Source organism: Phascolarctos cinereus, unplaced genomic scaffold (assembly GCF_003287225.1).
Source record: "Phascolarctos cinereus isolate Bilbo 61053 unplaced genomic scaffold, phaCin_HiC Scaffold_7;HRSCAF=346, whole genome shotgun sequence".
Lineage (NCBI taxonomy): Eukaryota > Metazoa > Chordata > Mammalia > Diprotodontia > Phascolarctidae > Phascolarctos > Phascolarctos cinereus.
Genome location: NW_027556180.1, coordinates 124,649,383 through 124,671,532, shown reverse-complemented (window position 1 = coordinate 124,671,532; position 22,150 = coordinate 124,649,383).

Sequence of the window (22,150 nt, the reverse complement as noted above, 5' to 3'; positions counted from 1 at the left end):
TGACAATGATATAAATATGTCACCTATATATATATATAAACTCTTACATGACACTCCCACATAAATGTTTGGAAAACAGGAAAGTATAATGTTCTAATCTGTTTAAAAATCTTCCAGATAAAGTTTTCATGGTCTTTGAATCCCTTTGCTAAAAATATGCAAATCCTATATCTTCTCATTAATTTGCAATAGCAACTGATTGTCACTAAGGAACATGGGAATTTCATAGCTCAATTTCAACAAAAATCTTTGCATAATTGCTGGGTGGGATTGGAAATTAACATCATGATTTGGTAAGCACAGTTAATGTACTTCTTCTATTTGGTTCCTTGTTTCTTTTCATCAATTATGACCATTAAAACCAAGTATCAATGTAAGATAAATCAGACATTTAAATCATTGTATCAAAAAAGCATTAAGCTAAGATTTTAAAAATAATGAAGCCTACTGATTATTAAATTACCTTCACTAAAATATCATTACAAACAATGATATTTCAGTGAAAGCAAAAAAGTTTATTAAAGAAACTGTTTTCAAGATATTTTTATCTTATGCTTTTAAATGTGTTTTTTGCTGTGTTTTATAATATACATAATTATTACCATAGTGCATTTGATTTATTATATGCATTTGATTTATAAATAAGTAGATATACATATTTTTGGCATACATGCTAAAAATTGTCTGGTGATAGAGGTACATGATTTAAAAAGCTTAAAGACAACTGGTCTATAGCATGTTCTGATGATGCTATCATTTCTATTTCTGCCTCTATTACTCTTTACCAAAATATCCTTTACCATTTTTTCTCTTCTTTGGTTCTAGGATTTCCTCATGAGTATATCAATTTTTTGTTTTTTCCCTGCTCCCATCCCCTTTTAACTATCCTCTTCCAAAATAAAACATATCCTTAGGAAACTATAATCCAGTCATTGTTTTTTTCCTCTACTTTTCCCTACTAATCTCAGTGATACCGATGAGTTCAAATTTTACTCGTTGAATTAATCTAGTTAATTTTATTTCTTGTCCATCATGAAAGAGAAAGCATCAACACCAATAAATCATCTATTCACAAGAGTGCAAAGTTGTTCTCATTCTCCTAATAGGAAAGGAATAAGGATTTGACCTGTGACTTCATTGGAATGGATAATTCTCAAATGAGGGCACTCCTTCTCTACCTCTTTGTCTTAGAGAGTTGCCTAGGGCATTTAAGTGACTTGCCCAGGATCAAACAGCTATATATCAGAGGCAGAATTTGTGAACCCAGATGTGTCTGGCTGGCTCTCCACACATTATTCTGTACTGCCGGTTTGTCTTCCTAATGCTAAGTGATATTATAGGAGGTTGGTTGAGGTGTTACTTGGGATCACTTTTAGTTCAGAAATCCTATGAATTCATCCTAGGTAATGGGTGTTAAAATCAGAATTTGCTTATTTACTTTTTTGATTGGAAAAACTTTAGATGCAGATTTTTTTTTCTCATTGTCCATGTTTCTAGATTATGATATGGAACAAACTATTTCTATGTGGAATCAGTTAATAGAAAGCATCAACATTAATAACTCTTCTCACCCCTCTAAGCAATCCACCAAACAAACCTAAACAATAAAAATCCAAGTCCAAACCAATAATATGTTTTCTCTTTTTCCAGCTTCTGATCCTCAACTTGCTTTTTAATGAGAGGAGATGCCATAATCCTTGTGAAAATCTGTTTTTTTCTCAGTTGTAATTTTTTTTGAATTTTCATAACACTACAGCAAAAATGATTACCTTTGACCCAATTACATCCTAGCAGAATAAAGGGAAAAACATTAGGAATGTTGTTAGATTTCTGGATGATCAAATCTGAATGGGCGTTATAGGAGAGTGTCTTTGTAGCAACTGACTTAACAAGGTGTGTAGACCTCCAAATACTTATGTCAGAGAGCCAAATCAAGCCCTTAACAGTCCAGACTGTTTAATATGAATGAGAAATAGGTTTTATCCTGCCATAATGACTTGCATCCTCACAGGCACTACTCTCTGCAGACCGATCTATTCAGCCAAAAGGGCAGCCAGCTCAGGAAACCATTATCTTTTATTTATGCAGATCAAGGCTGTGACAATCCTTGGGATTCGGTGTTCTGCCTTATTTTTTTTTCCTATATGGCACTTTCTTCCTGTTTCTGAATAGGTAACTCCCTAAGCAGGAATTTTTGTGACTTTGCAAGCCATTACATAAAAATATTAGATTATGGCTTGGTTAGCTTGTATGGCTCTGTAAAGAAAAGAGAATAGCTTTAATTTTGAAGATTACTTTGTAAAGTATACTTAATTTAATATTTTAAAGATTTGTGATTCCACCAACTGTGGGTATCTATTTATGCCTCAGTAGAGTATCTTCATGAGTTGCTATTATTGAGGGGGGAAAAATCACCTTGTGTTCACCTCTCTGATAATGACCCTTTCTGAATTTAGCAAGGCTAAAATTTTAGTGAGAAGGAATCTCAGTGACATTCTAGTCTAATCTAAACCTGAAAAGGAACTCCTGCATAACCCACCTAACAAGCAGTCAATTTGCCTTTTCTTGAAGCCCTTGAATAACAGGGCAGCCCATTCCATTTTGGGACAGTTCTAATTGTTAAGAAGTTTTTTCAAGCATCAAGACTAAATTTGTCCCTTTATAACCTCTTCTGTTCCCTGGGGCCAAAAAGAACAAATATAGACAGCTACAGTTTTCAAAGTACTTAACAACAGCTATCATGCCTGTTGTTATTCAGTCTTTTCAGTCATTTGACTCTTCATGGCCCCACTTGGGATTTTCTTGGCGAAGATACAGGAGTTGTTTGCCATTTCCTTCCCCTGAGCTTTTTCTCTGGGCTAATTATCTTCAATTCCTCAACCAATGCTAACATGGATTCAGGAAACTTCACTTTTGTGCTTGTCGTCTTCAGGATAGTCTAGAGATTATTGTCTTTCATAAACTGTGGTAATCATAGATGAACAGAATGTTTCAGACATGGTCTGACCCAGTCTAAATAAACAAGACTATTATCAATTTATTCCAAAATGCTATGCCTCTCTTAATGCCACACAAAATCATAATAACATTTCTTTAAAAAATTATTTTTTTCCCCAATCGCATGTAAAAACATGCAATGATAAGCAAGTTGGTGTAGGTTATACAACCATAATCATGCAAAAAGATATTTCCATATTAATTATGTTGTGAAAGAAAAAACAGACCAAAAAAGCCACCACAAAAAATAAAGAAAATGAAAAAATAGTATGCTTCAATCTGCATTCAGACTCCATCAGTTCTTTCTTGGAAGGCGGATAGCATTTTTCATCATGAGTTCTTTGGAATTTTCTTAGATCTTTATATTACTGAGAATTGCTAAGTTATTCACAGTTAATCATAGTTATTGCTGTTACTGTGTACAATGTTGCCATAGTTCTGCTCACTTCACTCTGCATCAGCTCATGTAAATCTTTCCAGGTTTTTCTGAAATCAGCTTGCTCATTATTCCTTATGGCACCATTACAGTCATATACCACAATGTCTGGACATTCCACAATTGATGGACATCCCCTCAATTTCCAATTCTTTGCCACCACAAAAAGACCAACCCCCAAATAAGATGGAAGCCTTTTCTTTTAAGGCAACCCATTCCACTTTGGGGCAGCTCTAATTGTTTAGAAGTTTTTTTTTTTAAGCATCAAGACTAAATTTGTTCCTGGTGCTGTCCCGAGGGGCCAAAAAGAACAAATATAGAATGTATCCCAGTGATAGCTACAGTTTTTGAAATACTTAATGATAGCTGTCATGTCTGTTGTTCAGTTGTTCAGTTGTCTGACTCTTGCCGTTTCCTTCTCCTGAGCTTTTTCTTTAGGCTAATTATCTTCAGTTCTTCAACCAATGCTAATAGGTCATGGATTCAAAGAACTTCATGTCTTATTTTTAGATTTATCTAGTTCTGAGATGGGAAAGTTGATGTGTCCCACTGGTATAGTTTTATTATTTCCTAGAGTAACTGATTTAACTTCTTTAAAAATTTGGATGCTATACCATTTGGTGTATATATCTATATCTATATATTTAGCATTGATATTACTTCATTGTCTATGGTACCTTTTTAGTAAGATGTAGTTTCCTTCCTTATCTTTTTTGATTAGACCTGTTTTTGCTTTTGCTTTGTCTGAGATTACGATTGCTACCTCTGCTTTTTTACTTCAGCTGAAGCATAATATATTCTGCTCTAGCTCCTTATCTTTACTCTGTATGTATCTCTCTGCTTCAAGTGTGTTTATTTTTTAAATGTGTTACTTTTAACAACATATTGGAGGGTTCTGGCTTTTAATCTATTCTGCTATCCACTTCTGTTTTATGGGTGAGTTCATCCCACTCACATTCACAGTTATGATTACTGTGTATACCACCATCTTATTTCCCCCCTGTTTATTTCTTTCCCTGTCTCCATCTCTGTCTCTGTGTCTCTCCCCTTTTACCCTGTCCCTCTTTACAAGTGTTTTACTTCTGACCACTGCCTCCTCCAATCAGCCCTCCCTTATATCAATTTCCCACCACCCCATCCCTTCTCTCATTCTCCTACCCTCTTACTTCCCTGTAAGATAGATTTCTCTACCCAATTGAGTGTGTATGTTATTTTCTCTTTGAGCCAATTCTGGTGAGAGTTAGGTTTAAGGATTGCCTCACCCCCACGTCTTCCCTTTCACTGTAAAATCTCTTTTGTGTCTCTTTTATGTGAGATAATTTACCCCATTCTACTTCTCCTTTCTCCCAGTGCATCTCTCTTTCCTATCACTTAATATTTTTTTTAAAATATCATCCACTCATAGTCAACTCACACTGGCATCCTCTATTATATATTCCTTCCAACTGCCCTAATAGTGAGGAAGTTCTTAAGATTTACATGTATAATCTTTCAATGTAAGAATGTAAACAGTTTAAGCTTATTGAATCCCTTCAATAATGCTTTCTCTTTCCTGCGTACCCTTTTATGTTTTTCTTGAGTCTTGTCTTTGAAAATGAAATTTTCTGTTCAGCTCTGGCCTTTTCATCAGGAAATCTTGAAAGTCATCTATTTCATTAAATATCCACTCCTCTCACCCCCCGTAAGGATTACACCCAGTTTTTCAGGGTAGGTGATTCTTGATTATAATTCTAGCTCCTTTGCTTTCCAGAATATCACATTCCAAGCCCTCTGACCCTTTCATGTAGAAACTGATAAATCCTGTGTAATCCTGATTGTGGCTCCACAGTATTTGAATTGTTTCTTTCTGGCTGCTTGTAGTATTTTCTCCTTAACTGGGAGCTCTGGAATTTGGCCATAAAATTCCTGAGAGTTTTCATCTTAGGATCTCTTTCAGAAGGTGATTGGTGGATTTTTTCAGTTCCTATTCTTTCCTCTAGTTCTAGGATATCAGAGCAGTTGCCTTGATAATTTCTTGAAATATGATTTCTAGGCTCTTTCTTGGATCATGTTTTCAGGTAGTCCAATAATTCTTAAATTACCTCTCCTCAATCTGTCTTTTAAGTCAGTTGTTTTTTGAATGATGTATTTCACACTTTCTTCTATTGTTTTCATTCTTTTGATTTTTTTATTATTTCTTGATGTCTCATGTAGTCATTAACTTCCCCCTGCCTAATTCCAATTTTTAAGGATTGATTTGTTCAGTGAAATTTTTTACCTCCTTTTCCATTTGTCTAATTCTCCTTTTAAGGAATTGCCTTCTTCAGTGAATTTTTGTACATCTTTTCCCACTATTTGTGCTTCCTTTACCAAGCTGTTGACTCTTTTTTTCATGATTCTCTTGCTTCACTCTCATTCTTTTTCTCAAATTTTCTTCTACTTTTCTTGTTTAATTTTTAAACTCCTTTTTGAGCTTTTCCAGGAGTTCTTTTTGGGTCTGACATTAATTCACATTTTTCTTTGAGGCTTCACATGTGGCTGTTTTGACATTTATTTTGACATCCTCTTCTGAGTTTGTGTTTTCATCTTCCCTGTAATTTTCCCAACGTATTTCTTATTTTTTAATTTTTAATTTTGTGCTAAGTTTAAATTTTTAAAAATTTATGTTAAAGTTGGGCTCTGCTTCTGGGCTGAAGGGGGCACTGTCTCAAGCTTCAGGTTTTTCTTGCTGTTGTTTTCAGAGCTAATTCTGGTGATCTGTAGGTTTTTGATTCTTCCAAAATGGTATGATCTAAGGAGAGGTGTGGTTACTGCTTTCCTAGTCTGGGATGTGGTCTGTGAGCAAATACAAGCACTCTTTTCTGCCCTGTGTCTGTTACCAGGATTCCCACTCCCCTATGTGCTAGTGTTCCATTTCAACCTGCTACCGTCACCCAGGTCTGTGAACCCAATCCCCATTTGAACAATGCAACAGAGTCTTGTATCCAGCGCCAACAAAGTGTTTCTTGTAATCTTCTGGCCACTTGTCTGGTCTCCTTATGGGCTGTGACCTGAGAGCTCCAGGAGATGTTGCTGCTGATTCAGTTGCCTCCAAGGCCTGCACTGGCTTGCTGGGGTGGGGCCTGCTGCTGGCTTGTCCTGGGTGTGCAGTCTTGCTGCTGGCTTTCTGGGGGCATGGGCTATCTACCCACTCATCCCACTCCCCACAACATTTGATATCATTGACCTTATTGCTTTCTACTTCCTTGGCTTCTATAACACAGTACTCCTATTCCTCTCATATCTCTTTTGCTTGCTGCTTGTGATGTGGGTGATTCCTAAAGCATTTTCCTGTGTTCCCTTTTCTTATCCTTTTACAATGCCTCTCTTGGTGATCTCATCTACTCCCGTGGCTATCACCTTTGTAGAGATGACTCACATATTTACGTACCTACTTCTCTCTAGAGCTCTGGTTCCATGTTCCTAACTGCCTCTTTGATGTCTTCACTTGAATTTCTTACCTTAAACTTAATGTGTCAAACTCTCTAAGATCCCAAGTCTCTTTTATGGGTCTTCTTTTTTTCTCTACACTCTACCATTTAGTTATCTCCTCAGATCCCATGGGTTTGAGCATCACATTTTCGTGCAGACTCCCAGATCTACACATCTAATTCCAATTTTACTCCTGACCTCTAGTCTCACATCTTCATATTGTATATTTCCAACTTGATATTGTTTAGGCATCTCAAAATGAACATGTCCAAAACAGAACTCATTATATCCCCCCTACCCCCATTCTCTTCCTTCCTAACTTTCTTATTGCTGTTGAGGATACCACATACTTTTACTTATCCAAATTTCCATACCTAGTCATGCAGGATTCTTCCTTCTCCCTTATCCCTCATATCTAATCACTTCCCAAATCTTTTCTGTTCTACTTCCACAATGCATGCCACAAAGGCCTTTGTGTAGATTGATCCACATGTTTGGAATGTATTCCTTCTTCATCTCTTCTCACTGGGGATCTTTACTTTCCTAAAAATCTTAGCTCAATTTCTACCTCCTATGGGAATCATATGTTGATCTCTTCAGTTGCTAGTGTGTGCCTCATATATATTCCACACACATATATATGGAATACAAATTTTATATATATATATATACACACACACATACACACACATACAATGGAATATAATACATACATACATATACACACATTTATATATACATGCATGTATATGGAATACAAATTTATATATACACACAACATAATGGAGTACAATACATACATACATACACACATATATATTATATATAGAAAAAGAGAGAGATGGAATTCAAAAAGGAAAGGAAATGGAAATACAAAAAAGATGCATACATACAAACACATGTATAAACATATAACACAAAACTACAATAACTTTTCTGTCTGCTTTATCACCCTATTGACATATATTGAATTTGCAGTTTACTACCTACCCATATCTCCCTGCCCGTCCCTGCCCCCACTCCCCTGCCCCCAGTCACAGTATTTGTTACCTTGTTACATAGTGTTTCCCTCCAACAGAATATATGCTTCTTAAGGGCAAAGACTTTCATTTCATACAAAATAGATATCTTTAGCATCAAGCACAAGGCCTGCTGCCTATTAAATATTTAGTAAATGCTTGTTGAGTGAATAAATGAGTGATGTTACCATTGTCTGACCTATCCAACTTTATTTCATATTACTCTCCTATATGTATTTTACTTTCCAGCTAAACTGTACTCCTCCTCCTCCTCCTCCTCCTCCTCCTCCTGTTCTTCTTCCTCTTCTTCTTCTTCTTCTTCTTCTTCTTCTTCTTCTTCTTCTTTTCTTCTTCTTCTCTTCTTCTTCTTCTTCTTCTTCTTCTTCTTTTCTTCTTCTTCTTCTTCTTCTTCTTCTTTGCCTTTGCTCTTTTCTGCCACCTCCAGTATTACAAGACTTGGCCTTTATTATCATTTGTTGAAGTTCCTCCCTTCCTTTGTTGCCTAACTCAGATGCCGCTTCCTCTGTGCTCTGACCTTCCCATCTTTCTCCCAAGTGAAAGTTGTCACTCCCTACTCAAATTACTCTCAACATTTTACCTGTATCTCTCCTTTGCACTTACTTTTTACTTAACCTGTTCATCTGTATAATTGCCTTCCCCATCCCCTACCCCCCAATTAGTAAAATCCTTGAGAGGGTCTCTCTATATTTGTATCCCTGGTAGCACAGTGTTTAATATAAGAAGTTCTTAATAAACATGAGGGATATAGTATATGGGTTGTTGTTTTATTTTTGCCCATGTAGGTTATATGTGTCTACCTGGGTCTGTCTATATGTGGCTCATGGGGAGTCAAGAATAAATTCTTCTAGCATCTCTTCCTCCTACCCTTTTCCAAGGAAGACTTTTATTCTTGCCAGGAGGGAAAGCAGGAGGCTGGATCAAGAGGTTAGACATTCTTCTCTCCTAAGAGAGAAGGGGTACCAGGCTAGAATTATATCTATTCCCTTAAATATGTCCTGGGAAAGTAATTTTTAGTTTCAAGTTTTACTCCTGAACATTACCCCTTAATGGGAAAAAGTGCCTCCATTTCCAATAAATGCCAGTTCCATAATGAGCATATAAAGCAAATAAACTCACTTATACAAGTCATTAGCAAAATAAAAATCAGAAAAAATTACTATGCCGGACAACATATATATTCAATGAGCTCTTCCTTTGAAAGTGATGTAATGAGAGAGAGAGAGAGAGAGAGAGAGAGAGAGAGAGAGAGAGAGAGAGAGAGAGAGAGAGAGAGAGAGAGAGAGAGAGAGAGAGAGAGAGAGAGAGAGAGAGAAGAGAGAGAGAGAGAGAGGAGAGAGAGAGAGAGAGAGAGAGAGAGAGAGAGAGAAAGAGAGAGAGAGAGAGAGAGAGAGAGAGAGAGAGAGAGAGAGAGAGAGAGAGAGAGAGAGCGCCCCAGACCTTACCCAAGAGGAAATTCCCTGAAATCTCTGGTGTATTAAGTTGGAGGTAGGGACATGATTAAGATTTCCAGCTTTTCTATATGTCAACTTTTCCCCAGGGTCTTTCTTCCTCCAAAGCCTTGAAGAGTAGTAGGAATGGCTGATCTTTTTTCTTAATGTTACAAACCTAAAGAGTACAGATCTATCTTTTCTCACCAATGGTGCCATCATATATGGAGCATTGAGTACATAATATCAACTGATGGGGAAAGAGTCCCATAGAATTGGCCCTTTGAGCCAAGGGATATATAAATATTTGTTGAATTGAATTTGCTGCCTTAATAGATGGTCTCATGGGTTTCTGTGGCTGAAAAAAATTCATTGTCAATGGTCATCCTTCTGGTGATGAATCTCTTTGGACTTAGGTTAATCTTGAAACAGTAGATATATAGCTTATACTCAATGTCTTTTCAATTTGTTAAAATGTTCTTGAGATTGTATAGCAGTATTATAGCCTTGGAAAACCAGGGTCAACACCACCATCACTGCTTCCTCTAGATACAAGAATAAAGACAGGTATTGTCAAGAAAACAATACAGTTTTGAGCATGCTATAGGCCAAACTAATGGCAAAAAGGACCAAGCCAGGAGAGAAAAGAACCACAAAGGAAGATGAAGGATGGGGAAAGAAAAGTTTCTATGAAAATAGTAGACATTGGTGAAATGTTTCTCCAGGGCAAATATTGGGAGTTTCTAAGCTGAACTTGGTTCTACAGAAACTAAGCAGGAATGATCTATGGTAGGTAGTGGTGTTGGTAGACAGAAGTACAGAAGGCTTCATGTGCTAACACAGTATCTGCAGGAATTAGAGCACCTAACCTGGGTTTTACAAAAGAGTGCAGGTGGGGTGAGCAATAGATACATACTAGTTATAAAGAGGAAACTCTGATTTTAGTCACATGGCATGTAAGACCCTTTAGATACTATGAAGTTTTTCTTTGTTTGGACTCGGATTTGAGTCTGTCTATAATCTTATCTGTTACTATCAGGTGAACTAACTTCAGTATCCAAGATATGAGACAAATACTGATGATTCCTGGGGAAATAATTGTTGGGGGACAAATGTGAGTCAAATTATGACATTCATGGGGAATCCTTGGTTGAAAGCATGAGCTATACTAAGACGTTATTATTGATAAGTCTCCAAGATGAACATAATTCATCAGTTTTTGATTAATACATAGGTTAAAATAATAATTATAATAATACTTAAAATGCTCCTTATTGGTTTCCAAAGGATTAATTGTTTCATTACAAAGCTGCATATTTTCCAAATGTTATGACAAAATTGTGTTAAATATAATAGAACTAAATATAGTTATATAGTGCTCTATGGTTACAGAGAATCTCATTTGGTAATCACAACAGTCTTAAGGGAGATAATGCAAATGTTATTATTTTTATTTTCTAGATGAAGAAATTGAGGTTCAGAGAGGTTCACATTTCTGTGTTTACCACAGTGATTTCTCGACCTATGACTATAAAGAATGACAATTTAGGAAACACAGAGGTGGATTGTGGTTTCTGAGCTGGAAGCAAACTTCAACTTATTTATTCCAATCTGTTCATTTTAAGAATGAGAAAAATAAGGTCAAGCCTAGTGAAGTGAATTGCCCAAGGATATACAGTTATACATAACAAAGTCAGATTTTGAACCCAGATCTTTCTACTCCATTCCAGCAGCCTCTCTATTGTGTAAAATGAATTTTTGAGAGAATACATAGGAAACAAATAAGGAAAATAAAATGAAAGAAAAACAAACTTCATCTAAGCAGTACTTCTGCTTATTCCCGCTGAGTCAGACAGCAGCTCCTTTGAAGGGAACTGTAATTATATGTTGGCCTTAATAAAACAATGTTGTAGTGACATTAATTTTCATGTTTAGATTCACTCCTAAAGAGGCAGGGGAATGTTTGGCATTGTGGAGCATTTGCCTGAGCAAGAGCCCTTCAGAGCTGCATTTATCAGAATAGGTGCCTTATTTATTTTATTTTTAGAAAGGTGTGCCATCTTGTTCATGTGTGAGATACTGTAATGCATCTTTCACACTTAAAGTGCCCTCTGAAGCTTTCTGCTTCACAACCTCCTGCCTATTTTCCCTTTTAGCACTAAATTTTTTATACAATCTCGAGCATCTCTCAAAGAATTGCAAATTCCAGCCAGAACATGATTAATTTAGCACTGTGGATTCTTACACTATAGTACACAGCCATACATCCTTCTTCAACAAGGCTGTGTCTTCTCTTGGCTCTTAATGGAGAAAGTGAATTGAGGCAAAGACTCTGGCTGCTCAGGTGGACTACTTTAAAATGAATTTTTACTGACATTGCCACAAAGTCAAAAGTGCATAGTTGCAGACCTAGGATTAGAACATATGGGCATTTCTGAATTTTTAGGTGAGAAGCTCTGTTACCCCATTTGCCTCACGTGGTTTGCCAAGGGAACCTCCATTCTTCTTTATTTTAAGGTAAAAGGCAAAAAGCTGGGTCTCTTTCTCCTCCTTAAAGAGTCCTGACCTTTTGTCTGTTCACATCTTTGGTTCCTCCTTTGTTACTTTTGTCTTTCTACACCCTTAGTGGTAAGGCTCCTCCCTTTACCATCTGAAAGAACTCCATGCTTTCTGTGTTGTGATTATTATTATTATTATCATTATTATTATTATTATTACTTAGAATTGGCTGGGATGAGCTAGGTATGTCAATAGAACTTCTTATCACTGGCCAGGACCAATCTGGAGTTTAGTGGAAACAGCTAAAGATATCCATTCCAAACAGCTAATGGATTTGGTGTCATTTGGATGTTCAACAGTTTTTCTTGATCTTATGCATAATTATAGTTGATTTAATGATACCTAGGTACTGCTTGGGAGTGATGTGGATCAAGAAGGAGCCATGGGCACATAAGTGTGCTATTGATTGTTTTATTATATATTGTTCATTCCTTTTACACATTCTATGCAAAAGAGTAAAACACTAGCCTATATGTTCAAATCATAATAGATTCTGTTATACCAAGGTTAAATGACTAGGGTTCAATGAACTACAAGAGATTTATGGAAGAAACAGGGTTTTCAGTGGGTGGGGATTCAGAACTAATTTTGAATGGGAAAATACAAACTAATCATATTCCTTAGACTAATGACATGGAGTGGCCACTTAACAAGAGGTGGAGTTGGCGAATTGAAAATCATCCACTCTCTTAAAACTGTTGAGAAGCTAGTACTTTCCCAGAATTGCCCCTCAACAAGGTGGACCTTTCCAGGCAAATAGAATAAAATTAGTGGCTAGCAAATATCATTGGTAGTTAAATCTCTTGCATATGTCTATGCTTATGAATAACACAAGGTGCAATCAAAAGAAAGATTGGTTTTCATGAAAGGGCAAATGCTAGTCTGATTTACTTTAATGGATCTGTGGTTTCATTAATGTGGATAGTTCTTCCTAAGATGCAGATTGCAACTCATCCTCTCTGCTCCATTGTCTCGTCCTAGGTTTTTTGTTGTTCAAGTCATTTTTTTTTTCAGGTATGTCTGACTCTTGGTGACCCCATTTGGGATTTTCTTGGCAGATACTGGAGTTGTTTGCCATTTCCTTCTCCAGCTCATCTTGTAAATGAGGAATGTAGGTAAATGGAGTTAAGTGAATTGCCCAGGGTCACAGAGCTAGTTAGTTCTGAGGCTGGATTTGAACTCATGAAGATGAGTTTTCCCGACCTCAGCCCCGGAATTCTATCCACTGTGCCACCTAGCTGGTTTATAGGTTATCCTTTTCCATGTTGTTCTATAAATCTTCCATTATAGTTAATTCAATGTGCTTAGGATCTTCTTTTAGATTTCTTGATCTTATGTGATACCAATGGAGCACATAAGCTATCCGTTGGTTTATTCTTTGCTCTTGCCACATGACCAACCCAACTTGTCTTTCAATCATTCTTTTCCCTGATGGTATGCTTTAAGCCACTTCTCTTGAACATTAGTAATGTGTCACAGCTCACACCTAGAATCTATATCTCCATTTCCCTTTGGATGATCTTCATTATTTAAGGAAAGTAGTATTCTGTGACTAATGGCTATTACATCACTAAAATAATATTAGCGCTTAAAAGATGGGGCATTGTTTTAGGGTGAAACTTGGGCTCATTAAAAGCATTTCCCCAAAGTAATTCAGTTTGCTCTCATCTTCTTATTTAACCTGAATCTAGTCTATTTCCTATGCTCAATATCTGTCCATGACAAATTGCAGATGAATTAATTCTATGACACTAATTTTAAAGACTGTAATATCTTTGAAGAGGAGGACTATCATTTTTATCTTTATATCCCCAACATTTAGCACAGTGTTTTCCATATAATAGGCACCTAATAAATGTTTGCTGAATTTTGAATGGATGTGTTATTAGTCTGATGGGTTACCAAACTCTAGAACAACCAATAAGAAGTGCACTTCCTTAGTGTTTCCTTCTGAATTGGGTCAAAATTCTGCTTCCTTTGGTACAAAACAAAAAAGGCAGGGATATTGTAATGGACTTGAGGTTGAATTGGGATAAGATGGTCTCTAAGATGCCTTCCAATGCTAACATTTTTATGTTTCAATGGCACTACTGTACAATTGTTCTTTGTATCAACTCTGAGTCAATAGAGAGGAAATGCTACTTATATTCTGTGTACTCTATTTACTAAGGCAGGGAAGTATATAATCCTCTTTAGTTAAAATTCCATCAGAAAGCTAAAACTAAAAAGCTTTGGCATTCAAAGGGCTAAGATTTGTTTACCAGACTACTTCACTTTTCTAGAATCTTACCCACAGCCACAAGTATGCTGGAGAAACAAGGTGCTTCCATATTCAGTAGCATAACAGAAACATTCACTTTCCATTCCTTTATTTCTGCCTTGTAGTGTGTTTAATTAGCTTTAAGATTCCAACTCCTAAATAATCTAAGAAGCTGATGTGAGGTTAGTTTACTTCTTGAAAAAGCTGCCTACTGTGATAGGTGAAATCTGAAATAACTGAGGAATCAAAGGTTCAAGCTTCTGAGCATATAGATTTATTAAGTAATGCGTGCTAATTGCATAACAAATTGGGCCCAGGTCTCCTGAGCTTGGCACTGCACTCTGAATGTAGGGGGAGATAGATTTTTATGAATTAAAAGCAATCAATAAGACATAAACCAGGATGTAAGCTAAGGTAATCTGATTTCTAATTTGAGAAAAAATTGAAGGCTTTCCCAGTTGGGAGGAGGATGAGTGAGTTTCAAGAGTTGGGAGGGGAGGAGAGTGAACAGATACAATTCCCTGAAATCAGAAAAAGAAGTGTCTCACTCCCCAACAAGTGTCTGTATTCAATAAAAGGAATAAGGAAATAATAAGTGATTAACCAGTATAGGGCCAGTTTTCAGATAAGATATATGGTTGCTTGAAATGCATAATTGTGAGAAAACTAATTGCATCAATCTTTGGATCTTCTTGGGTTTTGGTCAGAATAACCTCAGTCTTTAGTAAGGTCTTCTAAGTAGCAGGTTAGAGGTGGCCCAGCTTCCCAGCCAGAGTTCAAACTATGCAATGTTTTCTTACAATTCCCATAACTGAATAAAGTTTTCTCACAAGACAGAAATTGGACTAGATCCATAATTGAATAAAAAAGGAACTGAACTAGATCCAGAATTTAGTCTGAAGATGGTATTAGTGTGGTTCACTTAATTCCTAAAATTCCCTCAATTCTGTCACTACCAAATTAGAAACTACCATGTATCTTACTCTTGGACTCCTTGAAGATAGGTGGTATGCATATGAAGGACTTTAGGATGATTTGGGGGCAAAAAGGTAAATGAATAAGCTTACAAAGTTGCTTAAACTTTTAAAATAGATTGACTTTCAAAATAGGAAAAACTATCATATGGAATGGAAGAAAAACTCATTGTTTACATTCTACAGATAGCAGGTATTTTGAGTGACACAAAATCATCTCTGTTTATGTTATCAAGAAGAAGAGGTAGAGGCAAAATCATGAGACAGCTTTCTCTTTTTGCATTTCTATTCTGAAGGAAAATTATTTTTAGAATAAGATTCTGCCTTGATTTCTGGTGCTAGAACATGGTAATGTTGGCTCAGCCTAGGCCCCTGTTGTGAAACAAAAGGATATGAATTTTAAAGAGTAGTTGTGATAGGGTCAAAGCCAAGATGGCAGAGTATCAGGAAGAAGTACAGCAAGTTACTCCCTGCAACTCCTCCAAACATTTAGAAAATGCACCAGATCAAATTCTGGTCAGAAAATCACAAGAAAAAAATTGCAGTGAGTAATTTTTTTGGTTTAGATTTGCATAAGGACACAGAGAGGTCTGAATGCACTGGGTGTGGAGTCCCCAGCATTGTGCCATATGGAGCATCCTACTACAGGGAGAGGCTGTGCACCAAAGCAAGAAAAGATTTTAAATTTATTGTGGAGGGGCCAAAGCTTGTATGGGGTGCAGGAACAGGGGCCAATTAATAATCTCTCACTTGTTACCCATTTCTGGGTCACAGATCCAGGGATAATTGAGGAGGGGGCCTATAACTAAGGATGGCATTACGGGGGGAAGCAGTTTGGGCCCTAGGCTATGTACGAAGCAATGAGCAAGTTCAGAAGTAAGCTGTGTGGCTCGGACCGCTGGGGCAGAGTGGGGTCTCTACTGATGCTACAAACATGGCAAGCACACAGAAGTGTTGCTCAAACCCAAACACAGGTGAGGAACTTGTAGATTTTGGACTAGGGGAGAATGGTCCAGACTTTGCCCTAGATCAGACCACTTGGGAGCTCTGAAAGTTTGCAGGTCCACTGAATGGTATGGATCCAAGATTCTGGAGAAACACACAATGTCCAAAGTAAGGAGCAATAGGATCAGTCGTAATATTCCTAGCAGAAGTGCACAGAGTATGGTCCTAATGAAAAGTCTGAAGACAGAAAGTAGGCTGGAAGAATGAGCAAATATTCAAATGAAAAAATAAGAACCGCTTCATAGAAAGCTATTGTGAAGACAGGGGTACTCAAGATATAAACTCAGTTGCCAAAAAATGGCTCCAGAACATCTAAAAGCAAAGTTCCTGCTCACGCTCCCCCCAGTACCCCACACAACGCAGCTTGGTCACAATTTCAATTAAAATTACTAAAAGAGATGAAGTGAGAGTTTGAAATATTTTTAAAATGAAATGAGAACATCAGAGGGATATTCCAAAAATATTGGAAAAGAAATGAAAGCTGGGGAAGAAAGAATTCAAAAGAGAATTAATAGCTGATATATGAGGTATTGCCCAAGCAACAAACTCCCTAAAAATAAGAATGGGTCAAATAGAAGATTAGACGTGTGAGACAAGAAGAAATATTAAAACAAAGTTAAAAGACTAAAAAAAAAAAGAAAATGCAAATGTCATAGCAAAAACAATTAATTTAGAATATAGATCGAGAGGAGATAATTTCAGAATCATTAGTTTGTCTGAAAGTCATGATCCCCAAAAAATCATATTTTAAAAATATAAAAAATATCATTTTCAAAAATAGCATATTTCAAGAAATCACAAAGAAGAAAACTGCCTGGATCTCTTAGAAACAGAAGGCAATGTAGAAATAGAAATAACCCACTGGTTACTTCTTGAAAATAATCCCAAAATGAAAACTCCCGGGAACATTATAGCCAAATTCCAGAGTTTTCAGTTTAAAAAAAAATAATATAAGCAAGCTATAAAGAGTTCAAGTAGCCACAATCAGAATAAGACACAGTTTAGCAGTCACTACTATAAAGGAGTAAAAAGTTTAAAATACAATATTCTAGAAGGCAGAGGATATAGGCTTACAACCAAGAGTAACTTACCCAGCAAAACTGAGTATAATCCTGTAGGGAGGAAAATGAATTTTTAATTAAATAAAGGACTTCTAATCACTCTTGATGAAAAGACCAGAGCTACATAGAAACTTTGACGTATAAACACAGTAGGTAAGAGAAACATAAAAAAGGAACAAAGGTGAAAGAAAGGATAATTGTTTACATTCTAATACGGGAAGATGATACATGGGTACCCTGAGAACCTGATCATCATCAGGGGTCACAGAGGAAGTCTAGTTAGACAGAGGGTCTAGGAATGGTTCTGTTATACCTTAATGATCTCAAAAGAACAATGCAAAGGGAGGGGAAGAGGAATAGAATATAGAGGAAAAGTATTGGGAAAATTAACTCACATAATAAGGGTGTACAAGTAGACATCTATACAAACAAGGAGGAAGGGGCAATGGGAAGTGAGTGACGCTTGAACCTCACTTATATGCAATTGGTTATAGAAATACATTTCGCTCAACAGGGAAACAGGAGAGAAAGGGGATGGGGAGAAAGGATTACCCCTATGATGGGGAATAAGAGGGAAGGCAAATTAAGAAAGGGATTAGTGAAGTCTTAAGCAAAATAAACTCTAAGGATGTACAAACTTATTTATGGTAACTGTTTTTTGTGGTGGCAAAGAGTTGGAGCCTGAGGCAGTGCCATTTGGGAAACTGCTGAACAAGTAATAGTTGAATGGAATTCATACAATGGTGTAAATAGGATGGAAAACTGCTGTGCTATAAGAAATAATGAAGGGAATGGTTTCAGAGAAACTAGAGAAGATTTATGTGAATTGATATAGCATGAAATGAGCAGAATCAGGAGAACAATTTAAATAAATGACAACAATATTCCAAAGACCAACAACTTTGATAGAACTAGGAACTCTGAACAATTAAAAATTAATTGCATTAAAATTTTAAAAAATAAAAAGCTGTGACATTTAGATAACTATGCACTAATGACTAATATGAAAGTTTGGGTTTTCTTTTTGAACAAACACCATTTACTTTGGTAATAGAATTATAATTAACACTTAGAAGATGGGCCTCATAATGTACATTAGACTGCTATTTTATTTATTTAACTGAAAATAGATGATGATGATGTTGACAAGTATAGCATAATGACATATTTCCTTGAAACTTCTCGTTACTTTTAATATCATAAACAAATGACCTTAATTATATAAATTCTTCTCAATTCAATTCTATTCAGTTCAATTCAATTATATTCCATTCAACGAGATTGCTTAAGCCCTCCTATTTTGGTACGTAAAGGTATGTATATGAAAAAAGCTAAAGCATATGTATATATAAGCTATGGGGTTGGGGCACAAAGTCAAAAATAAGATCGTAAGATCATAGATGTAGGTAGGGCTCAAAGAGGTCCCAGACACGATCAAGTCCAACTCCCTCATCTTGAAGTTGAGGACACTGAGGCCCAGAGAAGTTAAATTGCTTTTTCCAAGGTCATTCCCTGCCTTCAGGGAGCTTACATTCTATTTTGGGGATACAACTTACAAACAGATAAGTAATTACAACAGCAGATAAGTAGTTTAAGGAATGGGAAATAGAGCACTAACAAAGGAGCAGGAAGAAAGAAGGATGAGAAAAGGCATCCTATCTGTGGTGGCACTTGAGGTGAACTCCGAAGGCAGCTAAGGATTCTATGATGAAGAAATAAATGATGTGGAAGAACATTCTAGGCATTCAGCAAAAACACAGAAATGGGAGATGGGAGATGGAATATTCTGGATAGAGAATTATTAAGTAGGCTACTTTCACTAGAATGGAGAAGAGAAATAATATGAGATAAATTTTAAGGGCTGAACTAGCTTTTTGCAATAAATCTTTTTAAGAAAGAAAAAAAAGTGCAGGGCTGGAAAATGGTCTGTTGTATGTGGTGCTTTGTAGTCCAATGCTGAGCTCACGGTAGCTAGTAAATCAATTCTATAATACTTTCCTTCAGAGGAAGCATTAAAAGGAGGCTAAGTCTTCCTTGTTTGCACATACCAATTTCATGTTTATATATTTGACAAGCAAATGCAATACATTGCTTATTTAGATTAAATTAGGAGTAGTTTCTACATTTTTCTGCTTGGAAGGACTCAAATGGTTTCTCAGGGAATACAACCTCAGTTTTCACATCATCACTTCCACATTCCCCAAATGTGAAACATGTTTTCATAACTTCCAGATTTTTATCAGAGAGAAGAGAGAGGAGAGGGGGTAAGGGAAGATATCTGGAATAAGACCTGATAATTTTACAATTGGGACAGTCTGGTACTATGTGAAGTTTTCAAACTATGAGAAGGCTCCTGTGGCTAGGAGACTTTTCTGTTCTAGCCTGAGACTAATCCTTCCTAAAAGTTTCTTAATTTTAAGTATTTTGCCATGGGAATAACTTACAGCTTCCCCTCCCCCTCCAATATTGGAACCAATGCGTGATGGCTAGGTTTTTCTGCTACCCTGGCCACCATGAAACCATAAGCACATGAACTCAAGTCCAAGTCTGACCTAAGTGAGTTTAATCTTGGGTTTTGGTCAGCCTCTTATGTTTTCTTTCTTTGTTTCTTTCCTTCCTTTTTTTCTTCCTTCTTTCCTTCCTTCCTTCCTTCCTTCCTTTTTTCTTTTTTCTTTTTTCTTTCTTTCTTTCTTTCTTTCTTTCTTTCTTTCTTTCTTTCTTTCTTTCTTTCTTTCTTTCTTTCTTTCTTTCTTTCTTTCTTTCTCTCTCTCTCTCTCTCTCTCTCTCTCTCTCTCTCTTCTCTCTCTCTTTCTTTCTTTCCTTGATCTTAGGTCATTGAGCATGGATGAATATATCCAGGCTTTGACACTGCCTTGTGTATTTGAAAATTTTGGAGGTCCTGGGTCCTTTGGTGGGAAATAACTGACGGGAAGTAGGGCCTGTGCGAAGGCTAAGGCAGGAGGTGAAGTGTCTTTGTGAGGGAGAACAAGTAGGCCAATGTAACTGTAGTAGAGTGTGGAAGGGAGAAGCATATAAGAAGAAGGAAAAGTTAGGAAGGAGCCAGGTTTCCAAAGGCTTATACCAAACAAAAGATTTTATATTTGATGTGGAAGGTAATATGGAGTCACTGGAGTTAATTGATTATAGAAGCAACAGGATTGGGTATATACTTGAGGAAAATCACCTACGCAGCTAAGTGGAGGATAGGTTGGAGTGGGTAGATATGCTTGAGACAATTAGAAGGCTAATGTAATAGTTCATGAAAGTGGTGATAAAGTTCTGTACTGAGGTTGTGGCTTTGGGAATGGAGAAAAGGAATGAAGGTAGAAATGACAAGATATGATAGGAGATTGTATATATAAGGCAAGTACAAGTGAGAAGTCCAGGAGGAAACCAAGGTTGTACAATGCAGATGTATTATATTATGGTTATTTATGTGGGTTTTGTAACTCCCTACTGTAACCCAGGAGGCTACAGTGTTTCATTTACCTTTGTATTTTCCTCTCCCAGTCATGTGATTAACATAGTTCTCAGCACATAGTAGGTACTCAGTAAGTGTTTGTTGAATTGAATTCAATTTTTGCTAAGGGGCCCCAGAGATTCTGGACACAGAGCTTTGTTTTCTCTTCCCCAGAATCAGTATTTCCTTAACCTGGTCTGGAGATGCCTGAGGGCCTTCCATTATCTTTTGCAGGAACCTTAAGGGCAAGGAGTGATTGCCTAGTGGGGGAACGAATCTTGTTTGCTAAGAAAGAAGACAGTGAGAGGGAGGACCCAAGGGGATGCTTTTGAAGGTGAAGGAGCTAGGGATAACAATTACTGAGGGAGTCAGTAGGGTGAAAAGAAACAAACAAACAAACCAAAAAACCCCTCAAGCTATGGTTCTTAGCAGAGGAATAATGGCAAGGGATCCTTGAAATATGCTAAAATATCTGATTTAGTTTGGGAGTCCTTGTGGTCCCTGATGCTGCCCTCAAAGACAACTGTAAAGGGACATTTTTACAATTAGTACCCTCTGGATGAGGCTGTGTTTTTGGATGGAAGAAATGATGTAGTAAGTCTATTTCAAATTATTGTGAAATCATTTGGAATGATTATTGGGTAGGGGGTATTGTTACAATCTATTCTTCTCTGACTCTTCCTGTAGTTTTTGGAGAATTGATGTAGTGATAATATTGCTCGGATCATATTTTAAAATTAAGTTGGAAGAAATAGCTTTCAGTTCTAATTGGAGGAAGTACAAAAGCTCACAGAGGAATCTCAGACTATAAAAGTGGGCTTTGTGCCATGTGATACTGCCGTTTGGGAAATGACTCCATTAGGACTTCAGCAGTTTCACAAAGTTCTCTCAACATTTTAGTAGTGAGAGTCACAGGAAAGAGCCAGCCATTAGGCCAACAGTTTAAATCTCTCTTTCAAAATGTTTGGCTCTGAATGTTTCTCCTCTGGCTTTGGGAGGCAGGCTTTTCTAAAAATATTTTTCTGAAGAACTCTTAAATTGTTAAATGCTGCTAGGAGGATTTAACCAAGAGGTTTATTGCTAACGAATTCATCCTTGTGTATTAACGGGATTGGGGTTGAAGATATGAAAGAAATGGAGGGGACTGTTTCACTCCTTTTTTTTCTTCCAAATGGCAGATAAATTTAGGACCAGAGATCTAGATCTGGAAGAAACCTCAGAGTCTAGCTAATCCAACTGCACTTAAATGGAGAAACTGAGGCCCTGGTAGTTTAAATGATTCCCTCAAGGTCACATAGGTAGTAAGCTATGCAAGGCAAGATTCGAGTCCAGGTTTTATGGGCCTGAGCTCTTTCTTCCCGTATCATGGTGCCCCTGAGTCGCTTTAGAACTTGAGGGAATCTAGTGATGGAGCAGGAAGGGGTGTCAGAGCAAAGGTTGAGGGTCCTTTATCTCAGCATACAGGTGACAATGTTCTCTTT